Here is a 17,156-nt window from a genome sequence, read left to right on the forward strand (position 1 = left end):
GCAGCTCAGAATCGGCATTAGGGAAAACAGGAAGTAACTGCTGCTAAATACCTCCATGTGCCAGGCACTTTCTACTTTATTTATATTCATAAGTAGCCAGTGAGGTAGGCAGGCCTATTTTAGAGTTTGGGGAAATGAGGTTCAAAGAGGTTAGGCAATTTGCTGAAAGTTTCAGAAGGAATTGCTCTTAAGGAAACATTTTTAAGGTTAAGCAGGTCAATTGACCTCTTGCCATTTTGCATCCCTGGGGAGGTCCCTCTTCAGCGAGGGGGAGGGGGCAGTTTTGGTGTATTCAGTGAATTACAGAGTCTGGGTGGAAAGCAAGGACAGCCCAGAGTCCCACAAGGTTTTTTGGTCAAACCAACTAAGACACCTGCTCCATGCAGTGCCATGGTCTAAAGGGCAGAGTGAGCCATGTGGCAAGTGACCCCCAGATCCATATCCAAAGGTGAGAAGTGTTCTTGGGACTTTAGACTGGGATGGGAGCCCTGCGGGGAGGTTTAAGAGCAAGGGACCTTTCTGCTGTCCCTGGAGGTTTCCCAAGAGCTGTTCAACAAGTGCTTTAGCTGGAGTTTGAGTTCCTGCACCACCCACAATAGGTAGAGTGGACACAGGAGCATACGTTTCTCCATGCCCCACTTATTAGCCCAATCACGGTCACCTCGTTAATCCTGCACCAAGCCTTTTTTGTCCCTTTTTTCCCCTCTTCAGTCACCCCTCAATTGCTCCCAGTAACTTCTTTCTTTCAGTGACTATCTAGGACACCTATAAGGCATCTTTAGTATCTTGCTAGGATCCAAAAGCCTTCCTCAGGAATGCAGAAAGCATGGGAACCAAGCCTTGATTCATGAGACAGAAATGGGTTGAAACAAAGAGCAGTCCAGATGGAAGGAATGGTGTGAGCAATCATTTGTCATCTACTTTGACAGAAAATTTCCCAAGAACATTTGACTGTGGAACCTATCATAGGCTCAGTGAGCCAAGGAATGTACTTCGGGAAGTGCCGAGGTATTGTGTATGTGTGTAGGGAGCAGAAAGTGTGAAAGCAGTTGTGCTTGCACCCAGAGGTAGCAACCCCAATATCTCCACATGATGCTAGACCCCAGGATGCGCCATGGAAAGAGTCCCAGCAATAAGCTTGGGAAGCACCGACCTTTGGGTGGATTCACAAGGCACAGCAGCATATTCAAGGCCACCCAGTCCCAAATCCTGCAGCAAAGACACTTACTTTGCTTAACCCTGAGTGTACCAAAGTCTTTATTTCGTTTCAGGAAACAACTTACTTGGAGGATGGAGGGGTTTTTTTTCTTTTGTTTTTTTTTTTTTTGTTTGTTTTTAACAAAATTAACATGTGCACCTGGTTTGGGGCAAGAACAGGAGTTCAAGAAACCTTGAATCCCTGAGGTGAACAGAAACTGCCCTACTAGGGTCCTGCAAAAGGCCAAATGTCTTCTCTAACAAAGGAGGAAAGTGGCTTTCAGGGATGAAGCCTCCCTGTCAGCAGAGACTTGAAGCAGGGCCCAAAGGATTAGGCTAGCCACGTCACAGATGAGATATTGCCCTAGGAGCAGCCTAAGGTACAGGGACAATGCTGACCTCTCCTGGAGTAAGGGCCTCTCCCTGGCCCTCCACAGTCCTCCACTTCAGAGGGTCCAAGGGAGAGAGAACCACATGTGCAAAGAGACAGTGGCAGCCTGGGAGGGGAGGGGGCTCAGCAGAGTCGGGAGAGTGGCTAAGACCAGACCTTCTGGCCTTGAATGCCAGGCTAAGGCAGGCAGAGGTGGCTAGAGGCTTTGGGGAGCAGGAAAGCCTAAGAACTGCTCCCTGCCTGGAGCTCCACCCCCAGGGTTCTCTGGGGGCGATGACAGGGATGAGGAGGGAGAGCCAAGAGCTCACAGAGGTTCCACTGTGCTTGGCCAGGGCCTCCATAGAGCCTGCTTCCTTGCTTGAAGGGAGGGAAGGATCTAAAGCCCTAGGGCTCAGGGCTGGGCCTGCTTGGCTGCTGGCCCCACTCAGCACCCCCACTCCAAGTTCCCCATCCTAGGGCCTCCTCATTCCACTCGGGTGCTCCCAGTTAGACCTGAGTAGGATTCCACAACCTTGGAGTGAGGACTCCAGCTCCAGAGATGTGTGTTCCTGATTGGGATTGGCACAGGAACTCTTTGCAAGCAGAGAACTGCATGGGGGCTGCCTGCACTGAGTGTCTGCCTATGCCAAGCTCTGGGCAGAGCTCTTCATTTATAGGCTTTGAATTTCATCCTGCCAGCAACCCTCACAGTAGGTATTTTTTTCTTTTGGTAACAGGGATTGAACTTAGGGATGCTTAACCACTGAGGCACATCCCCAGCCTTTTTAAATATTTTGAGATGGGGGTCTCACTAAGTTATTTAGGATCTTACTAAACTGCTGAGGCTGGCTTTGAACTCATGATCCTCCTGCCTTAGCCTCCTGAGACACTGGGATTATAGGCAAGTGCTACCATGCCTGGCTACAGTAGGTATTTTTGTCTCTATTTTTCAGATAAGAAAGGAGAATCCTAGCAAGGTTAAGTGACTTATTAAGGGTCACAGTGAGTCAATTGATGGTTGGGCTAGAATCCTAACTCAGGCTTCTCACACCTGTCCCAACCTCTACACTGCTCTGTGCAGAAAATAATCCTCTGTCTTGCATGTGTCTGGCCCAGGGCAGGGGTCCCATAAATGTTGACTTTATCATGCACTTTCTTGGCTGGAGCTGTGAGCCACACAGCAGTCCTTCAGGGTCAGAATTTTCTCACTTTTTGATGAGCAGGCTTAAGCTTCGAGAAGCTGAACAGCTGGCCTAGTCACACTGCTGTCTTGGTTCTCAGCCTCTCTCCCATGGAGGGGCAGAGAAGTTGGAGGAAGTTCAGTGAAAGACGGGTTACAGTGGGTTCAGCCACGGAATGGCAGGTTTTCAAGAAGCTGAAGGCTGGGAGTGTCATTGAAAGCTGCAGATTTGCCATGGAGTGGCCAGCCCTGGCCTTCTGATGGACTCTCACAGTCAGGTGGCTGGGCTCAGGACTCTTGGCTGGTCCCCATGTGCTCCCATGATCTTCAGCAAAACAGCCCTTCACTGGGCCAGCTTCCTCTTCTGTCAGATGAGGACAGCTGGACTAGGTCTTTGATCTTATTGTTTAGTGGCACTCTTTAAAAAAATCTTAAACTGAATTTTATTACTCTTTCATCCATCAACAGTCAGAACTCCAAGTCCTTTCAACACGTAGTCGAAGGGATGTTTTTCCTGTTTTGAGTCTTTCTGACATGTGTTGAGGAAATTAAGGATTCCTACCCATTTCCTCAGAGTAGCATATACCACCTGGACTGCAGGGCCCATGTCCTCATCTGGAAGCCCCCACCACAGTGGTTGGCATCGGCTTTCATAGGAACCTGAAAAATGTTCACATACTCACAACTGGCCATTTCACAGATTGGGTGGCAAAGGCCCAAAGAGTGGACCAGGCCCCTTGAGTTCCTTGAAGTAGCCTCTGTGGCATCATTAAGTAAAGAAGCATTGTGTAAACGGTGGAGACTGGGCATGTTTATGAAGAGAGAAGCAAGGAGATGTGGCTGAGCAAAGCCTGTGAAGCATACAGAGACCCATTTTGCAGAGGCCAAGCACCCCCTCCCCCAACCTGTCTGGCAGAGCATGCCTAACAACCTTCCTCTCCTCCATCACCCTCACTACCCTCTGCCCAGAGCCAGGGTGTCAGCTTGGGTTTGGTGACAGCAGCCCTGGAGGAGGTATTGGATGGCTGAAGCCCTCCATTGTAGCAGCTCTGGCATCCTACGTGGGCCCAGCCTCTCCAAGTTGTCTTCCTGCCAAGCTAGAGAGCTGCTGACTTTGAGGGGGCCTCTCTGAGCAGGTAACTTGATTCCTGTAGCCCAGAACCAGCCCAGCTCTGGCCACCAGAGCCAGGGTTCTGAAGAGTTTATAGCAACATGGCAGGACCTGTGAGCAATTTTCAGGATCTGGAGAGGGTGACTTCCAGGGCCAGAGAGCTGGTGGGTGGGGAGAGTACAGAGCTGAGGTCCTAGCACCAGCTCTCCACTGAATTGCTGTGACTTTGAGTATATCAACTCCTCTCTCTGGCCCCAGTTTTCACATAAAGGAGCCTGACAGATGGTCCCTAAGTTTGCAAATGGGTTGCCTGGCCACCAGGTCCTTGGTCTCTAGCATCCCCTTCCCATAAAGGTGTAACTACTCTGTGCTGCACAATCAGGGTGCCTGATGGCTGAGTCCCCTGCACCTGGCCTGACCCTGCAAGGGTAGGGAGAGTGTGGGTAGCAGTGGGGTTGGCAGCTGCAGTCTCGGTTCTCAGCCTCTCTCAGTGGTCAGAGAGTATTGCAAATGCAGTGGAACTATGCTGGGTGTGTCCTCCACTTCCCTCAAGATAACTAAGGGCAACTGGATTTTCTCAACCACAGTGATAGAGTTTAAGAACTGGCTAGATGGGCTGGGGATGTGGCTCAAGCGGTGGCGAGCTCGCCTGGGAACCCACAGGTGTTCGGCCCAGGTTCCATCCTCAGCACCACATACAAACAAAGATGTAGTGTCCGCTGAAAACTGGAGGATAAATTTTAAAGGAAGGGAATTCTCTCTCTCTCTCTCTCTCTCTTAAAAAAAAAAAAAAAAAGAACCAGCTGGATGTGGGACTCCACTCTGCATCCGAATCTAAATTGTTGAAAGCAATGTGTGAGTAATGTTGTGAAATAAAGCTTTTGATTGCTTTTTTCCTGAAATTTGTTTTGCTATTATATGTGAAGTAAATTTACTAATGTCCTTTTTAGGCTGATATTTAATTGAAATTATGCATTTTTCATATTTTGGCATGAAAATGAGTTTTTCTTAGATGAAACAATGGTGCAATAGTATGTGATGATTTTTCAAGTAAACTTTTTACAAAGCTGTAACACATACTTGGAATACTCATGCTCATTAATGGACAGCTTGATTCACTTCCACAATGCAAACACTGTGTAACCCCCATGCAGGTCAAGACACAACATTGTGATGGTTGGTTGGTTCGTTTTTGTGCAGTGCTGGGAACAGGAGCTTACACATACTAGGTAAGTGTTCACTGAGCTGCATCCCCAGACAATGACTTTGGTGTTTGTCTGTTTGGCACTGGGGGGTTAAACTCAGGGGTGCTCTACCATTGAACCACATCCCCAGCATTTTCTTTTTTCTTTTTCTTTTTTTGAGATTGGGTCTCACTAAGCTTAGGGTGGCCTTGAACTTGGGATCCTCCTGCCTCAGCCTCCCAAGATGCTGGGATCACAGGTGCCACTGCATTCAACTGGTGGTTCTTTTTAACATTTTTCCTTAGCAAAATAAGTTAGTAACTTTTTTGGTCATCATCTCTTTATTTAAATTTTATCAGCCCATAAAATCTAAAATTTGGGGATCTTCCAGGCTAGATGATCTAATAATATTTTGGGCAGGATGAGCATTCGGCAGTTCTACTGGAGCCCCTGAAGCAGTGAGGCACCAGCCAGAGAGAAGCAGGCCTGGGCCTGGGCCCCTGCCTACCCCATCCCAGGGAGTGGGAAGAATCTGGCAGAGACATCCCTCCAGATGAAGGACTCAGCTTGACTGGACACTGGAAGCCAGGGTCAGTGAGGAAGAGTGGCTCTGGGTGGGACATTTCCAGAGATGAATCATTCCTCCATCTAGGCCACTCTGCAGCCGCTTTTCATTAGCTTTTGCTCTTCCCTCCCATCTCCCCAGGGGCAGATCCCCAGGACACCTGTGGGTTCCCAGGCATACTTTGTGCCCCATCATCACATCCCATCTCCCCCAACTCAATTCCCAAGTCATGCCTTCCAGACCTGGAGATTATTTTCTACTCTCTTTTCTCTATTGAAATATAGGGAAGTCCTGGAACCCTTCTGAAAGGTTAAGAGATCTGTTCAAATCACACAGCAGGCTGGGTCAGGAGGACACACCCCTCAAGCAGGGAAATGCATTCATTGAGACTTGTTTCGTACCAAGAACTAAATTGATGAAAGCAATGTGTGAGTAATGTTGTGAAATAAAGCTTTTGATTGCTTTTTTCCTGAAAGGGTGATTCTAAGGAAGAAGATCCTTTCTGTTCAATATTATTTTCCTATTCAGTAAGTATGTGCTCTCAGAAGGTGCTCATCATTTACACATTCAGCCAATGAAAAGCTTCTCTGTGTCACCAGGCTGAAGTCACTGTCTTTGGGGAGTTCATAGATGGAAGGGAGAGATGAGACCAAACCAAATTGCCATGGTTGAATTCATATAGTCATCACATTAATGAAAGGGGAAGGGGTGAGGGAAGGAAGCATTACATGAGATTGCAGGGACCACAGGTGTCTCAAAGGCATGGCACTTGAATTTGCCTTGATGGGTGAATTGTGTTCCACCTACTCAGCCACCAGGGTCCCCCACTCTGTTCGTCTCCTTCAGGATTGTGGAGGTGTCAGGCTAGGCCTTCTATTGAAAATGACTGCCTTCGTGCCACTAGTGCCCCAGTTTAGAAGCTTGTTGTCACTCAATTTAAAAATTAAATTATAGACATATGGCAGCACATGTCTATAATCCCAGTGATTCTAGAGGCAGAGACAGGAGGATCATAAGTTTGAGGTCAGTCTGAACAATTTAAAGACTCTGTCTTGACATTAAAAAAAAAAAAAAAAAAAAAATATATATATATATATATATATATATATATATATATATATATATATATATATATAAAAGGGCTGGAGATACAGCTCAGTGGTAAAGTGCTCTTGGATTCAATCCCAATACCACACCAAAATTAAAAAAACACAAAAATTGGTTATACATGCACATTGTTTAGAAAGTCTACAATGTTTGTCTTGGCAAAGAGCATTCCCCCAACCTCAACACACACCGTTTTCCACTCTGCAGAGGCAACTAATTTTGATTCTAAATTATTTGCTTATATTGGTACATCTTGATTTTTCAGTTTCTCTCTCCACCCCCGCACCACTCTTTCCATACCCACATGTCCATTTTGTGTTTCCCCACCTCCTCCCTGTATCATCACATCACAAGTTTGGTTGGAAGAGCGTTCACTGTTCTCATTATTAGCTCAAGTCAGCGCTGCTGACAACTGAGCCGCGCCGTATTCTGATTACTTTTCCTTCCCTGAGTAACAATAACAGTTACAGTTACGCAAATCTCTCAACATGTTGACATGCTCTGGCTCTTCCACCAGTCTCATCTTCCTGAAGGGAGCTCTCCCAGTTTTTCAACCTCTTCCAGGTGGCGTTAGTTGCCTTCTGGTGCATGACCATGCCTGAGGATTGCTCTGCGCCTCTCCTGGTTGAATCTTCCCTTAGATGCCCTGCCTTCCTCTTTCTTGATTTACTTTCTCATTTGGGCTGAGGCACATCCTCCAGTAGCTTCCCGAGAAAGTGCACAGAGACCTTACATGACTGAAAATATCCTGTCTTCACCCTTGCTAATCATTTGGCCAGGTACAAAATTCTGGGATGGAAATTATTTCCCTCAGAATTTTGGGGGCATTTTCCTATCAACTCCTAGTTCCCATCTTGCTACTGAGAAATCTAATGACATTCTGATTCTGACTCCTTTCTAGGAAGGCCACTTATTTTTATTTTCTACCTGGGAACTTTTGTGATCTTCTCTTGGTTCTCAGAGTTCTGAAATTTTGATGGCTTGGTATGAATCTGTTTTCACACAATGTGCTGAGTTCTCAATGAGTCATTTAAATCTTCAACTCATGCGTTTCAGTTCTCAATATGCTCTCCAATTCTTTATTCTAGAATTCCTGTCATTCAAATGTTGAATCCCCTTGACTACCTTCTAATTTTCTTTATTTTCTCTTTGCCTTTTTGCTCTATTTTCTCAAGTTATCTACCAACCATGTTTTTTATTTTGTTTGTGGTAAACAATTTAATTTTCTACCTCAGTTGCTTAAAGGAAGTGCTGTCATTAGGAAGCAGAACAGATAAGCTATTTACAGAGTTGAAGAAAATTCACAATGGCTGGAGTGTTTCTGAGGCATGAGGTCAAGTTCAACTAAGCAAAGAAATTCATAGCAAACCAACATAAGAAGTTGGGGAAAACCATACAAATTTTAAAAATTCATGAAAAAGCTTATGAGAAAATCAAAGGAAACTAACCAATTTTTTTGTTGTTTGTTTTTAACTTTGTATTATATATATTTTTAAAACTTGTTCTACTCAGTTATACATGACAGTAGAATGCATTTCAATTCATCATACACAAATGGAGCGCAACATTTCAATTCTCTGTACGCATTGCAGAGATGCACCATTCATGCAATCATACATATACCTAGGGTACTGATGTCCGTCTCATTCCACCATCTTTCCTACCCTCAGAACCCTTCCTCACCATACCCTTTGGTAAATCCAAAGTTCCTTCATTCTTCCCATGCTCCTGACACCCCCATTATAGATCAGCATCCACTAATCAGAGAAAACATTCAGCCTTTAGTTTTTTGGGATTGGCTTACTTTGCTTAGCATAATATTCTCCAACTCCATCCATTTACCTGCAAATGCCACAATTTTATTTTCCTTTAATGCTGAATAATATTCCATTGTGTATACATACCATAGTTTCTTTATCTACTCATCTATTGCTGGGCATCTAGATTGGTTCCACAGTTTAACTATTGTGAATTCAGCTGCTATTAACATAGATGTGGCTGTATCACTATAGTATGCTGATTTTAGGTCCTTTGGGTATAAACTGAGGAGTGGGATAGCTGGGTCAAATGGTGTTTCCATTCCAAATTTTCTGAGGAATCTCCTTACTGCTTTCCAAAGTGGTTGCACCAATTCACACTCCCACCAGCAATGTATGATGTACCTTTCCCCCCATATCCTCTATAACACTTATTGTTTGTATTCTTGATAACTGCCATTCTGTCTGGAGTAAGATGAAATCTTAGAGTAGTTTTGATTTGCATTTCTCTAATTACTACAGATGTTGAACACTTTTTCATATATTTGTTGACTGACTATATATCTTCTTCTGAAAAGTGTCTGTTCAGCTCCTTGATTGGGTTTTGTTTTTGTTTTGTTTTGGTTTTTTTTTTTTTTTTTGGTATTAAGTTTTTTGAGTTCTTTATATATCCTGGAGATTAGTGCTCTATCTGATGTGTGTGTGTGGTAAAAACTTGCTCCCATACTGTGGGCTCTCTCTTCACCTCAATGATTTATTTCTTTTCCCGAGAAGTAGGTTTTTAGTTTGAATCCATCTCATTTATTGATTCTTAATTTTATTTCGTGTGCTTTAGGAGTCTTTTTAAGGAAGTCAGGGCCTAATCCGACATGATGAAGATTTGGGCCTACTTCTTAGTCTATTAGGTGCAGGATCTGTGGTCTAATTCCTAGGTCTAACAAATTTTTATATCAAGCATCTTTAATAAGATAAGCCAAGCTATACATATTGGCTGTCAAGGACACTGACCTTCAAAAATATGGATTTTCTCACATTGGATGCATCAAATGGAAGCACTCGGGTCACTTCTCACAAGCTATGAGCACAAAGGGGTGACTCTTTCAGGTCCAACTGAGCTGAACACTATTACCCCAAGAGACTGAGAGTCTTTCAAAGAAGTCTTTCATAGAGGGGGTAAGGATCATGGGGGTGACCATCAGGGATGCCAGCCCTGAAAAGTGGTCTGATTGGGTGGTAGGTCCTCAGTGTCCCATCTCTTCCTAGCCTGGTGGAGCCAGTATGGGCAAGGAGGTGAGAGTATGAAGTTGAGAAAAAGCCTAGTATGGATTGGTGTCCATGTGCCAACACATGGAGGTGCCAGGGAAACTGTGTTGTCTGCTCCTTCTCAATGATGAATGCTTCTTATGGTGACAGCCACTGAGAGACTGGCTTCAAACAACCATCAGATAATGTTTCACAGTTGCTCCTCAAGTTTATATTTCTCACATGCTTTTGTAGAGGAGTCCTGTGTGTGCTCATGAGAGAACATAGATGCTCCACGTCACACAGCCACAACCCTCTGGGCTACCAGCACTTAAAAGCTCACCCCATGAAGTGCCCCAAAAAACCTGTTTGATCATTTTGACAATTTTACACCTTCTTCCTAGATCCCCCACCCCCAACCCAGCAGGAGTCTCTATGAAGTTTGTGAGAAGTTCCCTTGGCCCCATTACATTTTGGGAATTTGAGAGTGATGTTAGTCACAATGCATACTGGTGGCTAAATGGAAGGGAACTGGAAAATAAGTTTAGAAAAAACATGAAGTGAAGGAATAAGGTATTTTCCAAGAATAAATATGAGAAAAAGAATATTCATTCAAACAGGCAGTGGGAACAGAGTTTCAGTGGGCACTGGCAGTAGCAGGAGTGCTCCCAGCCCAGACTGCATGGTGCCAAACCCCAATTTGCTACACCTCACTTAAGTGTTAGTTGATAAAAATTATACCTTGTAAAATCAGCAAATAGTCTGGAAACTAATAGCTGTAGCTAGGAGTGAATCCAGGTAGCCTTGGCCATAGGTTATTATAAAGTTGGGGTAGCCCAGCATTCTCATGCCAAGCATGAACACATCCATGTGAGAATGTGGCTTCCTTTGGCTGAGCTTTCTTATGTTCTACCTTTTTTTTTAAGAGAGAGAGAGAGAGAGAGAGAGAATTTTTTAATTTTTTTTTTTTTTTTTTTTTAGTTTTCGGCGAACACAACATCTTTGTTGGTATGTGGTGCTGAGGATCAAACCCGGGCCACACGCATGCCAGGCGAGCGCGCTACCGCTTGAGCCATATCCCCAGCCCCTGTTCTACCTTTTTTTAAAATTATTGACTTCAAGGAATCAATAATTTATTAAATTATTGATTTCCTGAAAACGACCTCAGACTTTCTCCATAACATCTTCATTCTCAAAAGTGATGAAACCAAACCCTCTGTGCCTATTAGTGATTTTATCAAATATCTTCCAATTTGCCAAACTGCTCAAAATATTGCTTTACATCTTCCACTAATGTATTACCAGATAATCCACCTACAAATATTTGTTTTTGTGAACATCTTGGATTGTGCTGGAAGAAGAAATGCAACCTTGGAGTCAATCATCTTGAAACATAACTCATGGTGTGGCTGACCTAACCCTGTATCTATACTTCTTGGGTCTGCAAACTTGTCAAAACCAAAGCCTCTGGAGCATTTCGTAGTGGGGTCTCTCATGACCAGACATTCTCTAATTTCTCCAAAATTTTTAAAATAGTCTCTGACCCTTCTGGTGAGGTCTGCCAGCTCAGTCCACCCATAAACATTTTACCAGAGTCGTGCTGGGAATTGTTGGCACTGTCTGAGGTACCTTGGCTCCCACTTGCCTCTATATTTGAGCCCCACCCTCCCACCTCCCCACTGGAAACACTGGGCCCCACAGCAAGTGGAGCAGCAGCTGGATTCCAGCCCTGAGATCTCTGTTCTCTGCCCCCCAAACCATTATTTGTAACTTTTCAAATTTTGTTATTGTACATTTAATTCCCAGTAATTCTTTTTTTGTAGCATCCTAATCTTGTTCATAGGTGTAATATCTTATTTCTTTGGATATTAATTATAGTTTTCTTTTTTAATATTTCTGGATTTTGCAAAGTTACTCTTTTCTAATTTGTTTAATTTCTTCCTGCTGTTTGTTTTAATCTCTTTCTTATTAAAGGTTTTCCTCAAATCATCACTCATGCTTTGCTGTCTGCTTGTATTTAAGAACGAGGATACTAGATCACAGATTTGATACCCTGCAAACATGACTGGGGCTGTCTACAAAGATCTGATTGAGACATTCCATGTCTCTTGAGCTAGTCCAGAGAAAAGCTCCTTCTGTCTCCTGCCTGGACCATATTGTATGTCTGCTACAGGAAATATTAGCATTCTGCAGAGAGGTGGGGGAAAATACCTGGGAGTCTGATTCTAAAATATATTTCCAAGCAATCTTCCTGTTTTTAGCCTCCCCAATCCATCCAATTTCAGAAGTACCTGGTACAGCAAATGCCTGAACATGTGGGAGTTTCACAGTGTAAACTGGGCTGCTTTTCAATTTCCTTTATTGCCTGCTTAGGACTCAGTTATACTCATTCTTTGTTGGCTGTGTCTTGTTTCCAATATTTTGATAAATCCCCTTACTGTTATTTTAGTTGGTTTCAGGAAAGACCACAGTGCAAGTGAATTTCCCCAAATGTCGCCCTCTGGGCCTGTGCTTACTCTGTTCCTTCTGTCCTTCCAAGTTCAGGCTCTCTGACCCACCCTGTCCACCTTTATTTTATCCAGGGCATCCTTTGAAGGGAGACTTCCCATTCCAGTCTTTTCACCAATGCTTCACAATGTGTGACTTTGTCTGCTTGTTTTAAAATGCTGATTGTTAGGTCTCACTCCCGATCTTCCCCGTTTCTGGGAGATGGGCCCGGGAATCTGCATTTTAAACAACTGTCCTGTGATTCTTGTGTTCCTCTATAAGCGAGCTCCACTGGTGCCTAGAGGCACGGTGAACAGAGGGTACCCTGGAGTTAGCACCGCTCTTCCTAGATCTGGCCTGGGCACCACCTCAGTTTCCCACCTGTGGCGTGGGCCTTGCGCGCAGTTCTGAAGGAGAGGCGCCCCCAGCTGCCGGAGGGCTGCTCAGGCGAGCGCCACACCTGTCTCCTTCCCAAGCTCTTTTCCACCTCCATCGGCCCGCCAGCGCGGTTGGAGGAAACAGCTGGGGGCTCCTGGCTTCCAGGCTGCGGTCGCTTTCTAATCGGCTGCGGACAGGCTCCAAAGCTGGCGGCTCGGGGCCGCTTTCCGCACGCGCCGACCTCCCGCCGGGGACTGTAGGGGAGCCGAGTGCGCGGCGCTTCCCGCCCGCTGGGCAGCTGAGGCCCCTGCCTTCCCTCCAGCAGCCCATAAATATTCCCTGGGCCCGAAGGAAGCGGAAAAATGACTTTCCAGTGCGCTTTCTGGCCCCCACCCACCTTCGCCCGCGCAGAACCCTACAAGCAGGAGAGTCAGCGTCCCCCCTGCGCGGGCCGGGGGCGGGGCCAGGGACCCACACAGATCAGCGGTGGGTGTCTAGAGAAGGGCTCGGTACTCTACCCAGGTGGCAAGGAAGGCTTTTTGAAGAAGGTTAAGATAAGTTCGGAAAGATGAAAGAATATGAAGGACAGAAGGAACAGGATAGGCATGTCGGGAGGGTGACATTTGGGGGAAATTACAACTATTTTGTGCCACTGAAACATTGAGTTAAAGATGAAGTGTCACCAGATGGGGATGGAGAAAGTGGCAAGGGTGGGTCCCAAGCAGGGTCTTGTACTACTGTGCTGGACGGGTCCTGGCAAGCTGTGGGACACACCAGATTCTTTGCTTTCAAGGAAGCCCTCTCCAGCGTGGTGTGGGAGGTGGAATGGAGAGGTCTCTGGAACATGGGTGAGGAGTCTGAAAGCGAAGGTCATGGTGCCTGGGCCAGGGTATATAAGTGGTGAGAATAGAGAAGAGGGGCTGAATGAAAGAGAATTTCAGAGGTAGAATAGATAGGACCTTAGTGGTGACAGAGTGAGATGGGATCAGGAATGAGACAATGAATGGAAGGAGGGCCTTTCCGAGTAGGAAACAAAGGGTTAAATGCTCCCTTTTCTCACAATGTGTCCCTCCTGGAAATTCCTTCCTCCCTAACTGTCCACTTTGATCCTTCTTTCAGCATCCCCTCCCCCCACCTCAGGAAGCCTTTCCTCCTCCCTCAAAGGTTTCAGAAGGCAAAGCTTGTATTTGATTGTTTGCTGTCTGGTATTATACAATCGTCAGCCTTTAAGGTCACAGTGGCTAAGACCACAGGAGAATTCTACCTCTAGGGAAGACTTGTGACTTGAGAATGTCATTCATTCACTGAAAGTTTCTTCTCATATAAAATGGGGATCATGATCCCTCCCTTAAAGGATTCCATGTGCCTGGTGTCTGGGGTGTGCCCAGTGAGTGGGCTTTTCTTCCACTAGAGCTGCTCAGCCTGGAAACCAAACTAGGATCCTTTGAGTGTCTCCTGAAACTTCTCCAAAGTTTTCTGACCAAAATAACAGAGTGCAGGAACAGAAAGATTGGAAGACCTGGGTTCCTGCTGTGGACTTTCTAAGTGACTTCAAGTCAGGGTACCTCTTTATACCCTGGACAACAAGAGGGTAGGCTCTAAAGTTCCCGATGCTGCCTTTGGTCATTCAGTTTCCAGTGGAGCCCTGAGCACTGTAGGATAGCAGTGCCCATTTCCAGGTGGTGACACTCCTCCCTCTGGCCTGGGAGTCTGGTTTCCCTCTGAGTCACCCTGATAGGGACACAGGAGTATTGCCTTGTACAGGCCTCTAGAGACCAGACTGAGGCCTGTCCTCCAGAGGAGCTTGTGATGTAATTGGATTGGGCCTTGGTTTCTTTAGGCGGCAGAGATACCTGGAAGACTAGTTCCAGCTGCAGATCTAAGACAAACTGTCAAGGGCCTGGCTTGGCACAGCTGTGGAAGACACCAGGGCATGGGAGGCAGGCATCCTAGAAGCAACAGGATGAGACATGTGAGCAAAGCCCCAGGATTTGGGTGGATCCCATCTGAAGAAGCCAAAACAGTGGTGGTGTTGCACCCTTCTCTTTGCTCAGATGAGAGTCCATGGTCATGCAGCAAGCTCATGGCAGGAGCAAAATGGTAAAGGACCCTGTGTTCAACACAGGTGAACTGAGTCACCATAATGAGGTTAATTAAGCACAGGAAAGCAGCTAGTCCAATGGCACATAGTAGATGCTTAATAAATACTGTTTTGCTCAACACCAGACCCTATGCTTGGAAACATAGGTCTGGAAACAGAGAGAAAAAATTGTCCCTTCCCTTGAGGAGTTCAAGCCTTGGGAGAGGAAGAGGTAGGTACACAAACATTGCTGGCCTATGCAGAGACAGAGGAAAACACAGGGGTGGTGGATCAATAGAACCTCTATTTCGGGGCAGGCTCTGTGCTTTGTGGAGAACTTGGGGAGCGATGTCTGTTAAGGAAGCTTCATGGAGGGAGTGACATCTGCATTGGTCTTTGATGGTTGTGTAGGAGTTTCCTAAGCCAAGAAGACAGAAGGGTATTTCCAGCAGAGGCAAAAACATCTGCACAGCCATCAGGGTGGAGAAATATGAAGTATTTAGGGGACAGCTCAATATTTGCTGTGTAGGAAATGGGGCTGCCTAGGTCAGGTTCTGGTGGGAAGACCTTGAACGCCTGGCTGAGTGGTGAGTGTGGAATACAAAGGCAATGAGGAGCCATGAGATGTTTCTGAACAAAGGTGATGTGGTCAGACTCCGTTTGAGAAGAAAATATCCTGGGTCTAGTAAATGGCCTGGAAAGGCCTGGGGGAGCCCAGGGGGTAATGGGCCCATCTAGGAACCCCTTGCTATGTTTCAGTCTATTGGGACTTAAGTCAGATCCAGGCTCCTGGGACTGGTCCCTCTTCCAGGTGGACAGTAGGTGGCGCTGCAACTCTGTGCATTCAGCCTGCAAGGCGGGGCTACCTGTCCTCACCTGGGTAGGCTGGCCTCCTTATCCTGCTTGGCGGGCACCAGGGTCCTTTCCTCAGTGCGGAGACTGAGAGAAGGGCTGGGATGGGGTTGGGGAAGGCCACTTGCTTAATAGAACCGCAGGTGTGTCATGTAAGCAGGGAGGGTCTCCAGGGCTCTTGTTCCACAGGTGGGGAAACTAAGGCCTAGTGCGTGATGGGTTGAGTCCCTGGGCAGGCTAGTAGCTCAGAGGGATTTCCAGTTGCCAGATGTGGGAGGTCATCTGTCCCTTCCCCCTCCTGAAACCCTCACCAGTTCACTGCCTTCCTGCCACCCCGGGGTTGTTCCCCACTCAGCTGTGCTGTCTGCAGGCCTGGACCACTGCTCCAGCCTCCCCACAGGACCAGCTAGCAGGTCTTTTTTTACACCTGCCTCTGCCCCTCCCTGCCTAGCCCAGGGATTTTTCACACACAAATTCAACAACCACCCTCCCCCCTGAAACCCTTCCCTGCTTCCCATCCCCCAGGGCTGCTCAGCCAGTGACAATGCCCCCCCTCTTCTTACAAGGCTGAGCATGCAAATCTGCCCTGCATCCCTGGCCACTCAGTCCACCAGGTCCTTGGCCTCAGCCTCTCCCCTGCTTCTGCTCCCTGTGCTGGCCTACTGTCAAACTCTGACCTGTCCTCAATGCCTCAGTAGGTACCTCTGAGATGGGGGCTTAGGTGTCCCTCCTGGGTTCCCACAACCATGAGCGCACAGTGTGCCTGAGCTTCCTGCACTTGTCTCCTCTGCTGGATTGCTGAGAGTGCCTCTGATTTACTACTGTCCCCTGGGTCCAGGCCTTGGCCCTGCACTGGAGCTCAGGGGCAGCCTTTTTTGATGAGTAATTGATGGGCACAGTCTGGGATGATCATGACCAAGAAGAGTGTCCCCTATCCTGGGCTATATTTTGTGCCAGATGCTCTCACATGCAGCCTTTCACATCAAGGTCCAGCTGGAACTATTATCCTTGTTTTGTTGAAGAGACTGAGCCGTGGAAGCTGGCTCACAGGCGACCTGGCACAGCAAGGCCGCAGACTGCCACTGAAGGCACTGGCTTGGCTGGGTAGGCCACTCTCAGGCTACAGGACAGTGGGGACCAGGTCTCCCACAGGGTCTGACAAAGGATAGTGTGGGGCTCTCAGAAAGCTATCTGGGGACCTGGGACAGAAGGCCTCAAGAAATAAGGTTTGCACGGGGTGGGGGGGGGGGGCGGGCTGGGGTTGTGGCTCAGCAGCAGAGCACTCACCTAGGACGTGCGAGGAGCTGGATTCGATCCTCAGCAACACATTAAAATAAATAAATAAAGGTATTGTGTCCAACTACAACTAAAAAATAAACATCAAAAAGAATAAGAAGAAGGAGGAGGAGGAGGAGAAGAAGAAGAAGAGAGGTTCCCTCTCTGCCTGGGAGCATGGGGAGCCCAAGCTGTTCTGGAGTCAGGCAGGGGCTGGACAGATCTGAGCACAATGGCGTTTCTGTGGCAGCCATGAGGCAGGGACCAGTGGCTAAAGGCCAGTGAAGAGGCTGACCGTGCGATCTAGGAGAGGCAAGGCCCAGGCGGACCGGAAACTCAGGGTCTGGGATCAGGCTGGGCCCAAATACCAA

At 46.8% G+C, this 17,156-nt stretch overlaps 1 long non-coding RNA gene and 1 pseudogene across 2 annotated transcripts in view; one reads left to right on the forward strand and one right to left on the reverse strand.

Annotated features, from left to right (window-relative positions):
* Positions 1-17,156, forward strand: part of LOC308630434 — a 244,593-nt gene that overhangs the window by 6,977 nt on the left and 220,460 nt on the right. Inside the window, exons 2-3 of the long non-coding RNA XR_014017943.1 lie at positions 5,013-5,087; positions 5,892-6,035. This is a non-coding gene — a long non-coding RNA (uncharacterized lncRNA). The remainder of the gene's footprint in view (positions 1-5,012; positions 5,088-5,891; positions 6,036-17,156) is intronic.
* On the reverse strand, positions 10,704-12,693 carry LOC308634584 (RNA-binding protein Musashi homolog 2-like; annotated as a pseudogene). Its single transcript has 2 exons — positions 12,582-12,693; positions 10,704-11,483 (listed from the first exon to the last, which is right to left on the reverse strand). The product of its transcript is annotated as an RNA-binding protein Musashi homolog 2-like (transcript).

The sequence above is a fragment of the Spermophilus citellus genome, assembly GCF_964194105.1.
Source record: "Spermophilus citellus genome assembly, chromosome: 2".
Taxonomy (NCBI): Eukaryota; Metazoa; Chordata; class Mammalia; order Rodentia; family Sciuridae; genus Spermophilus; species Spermophilus citellus.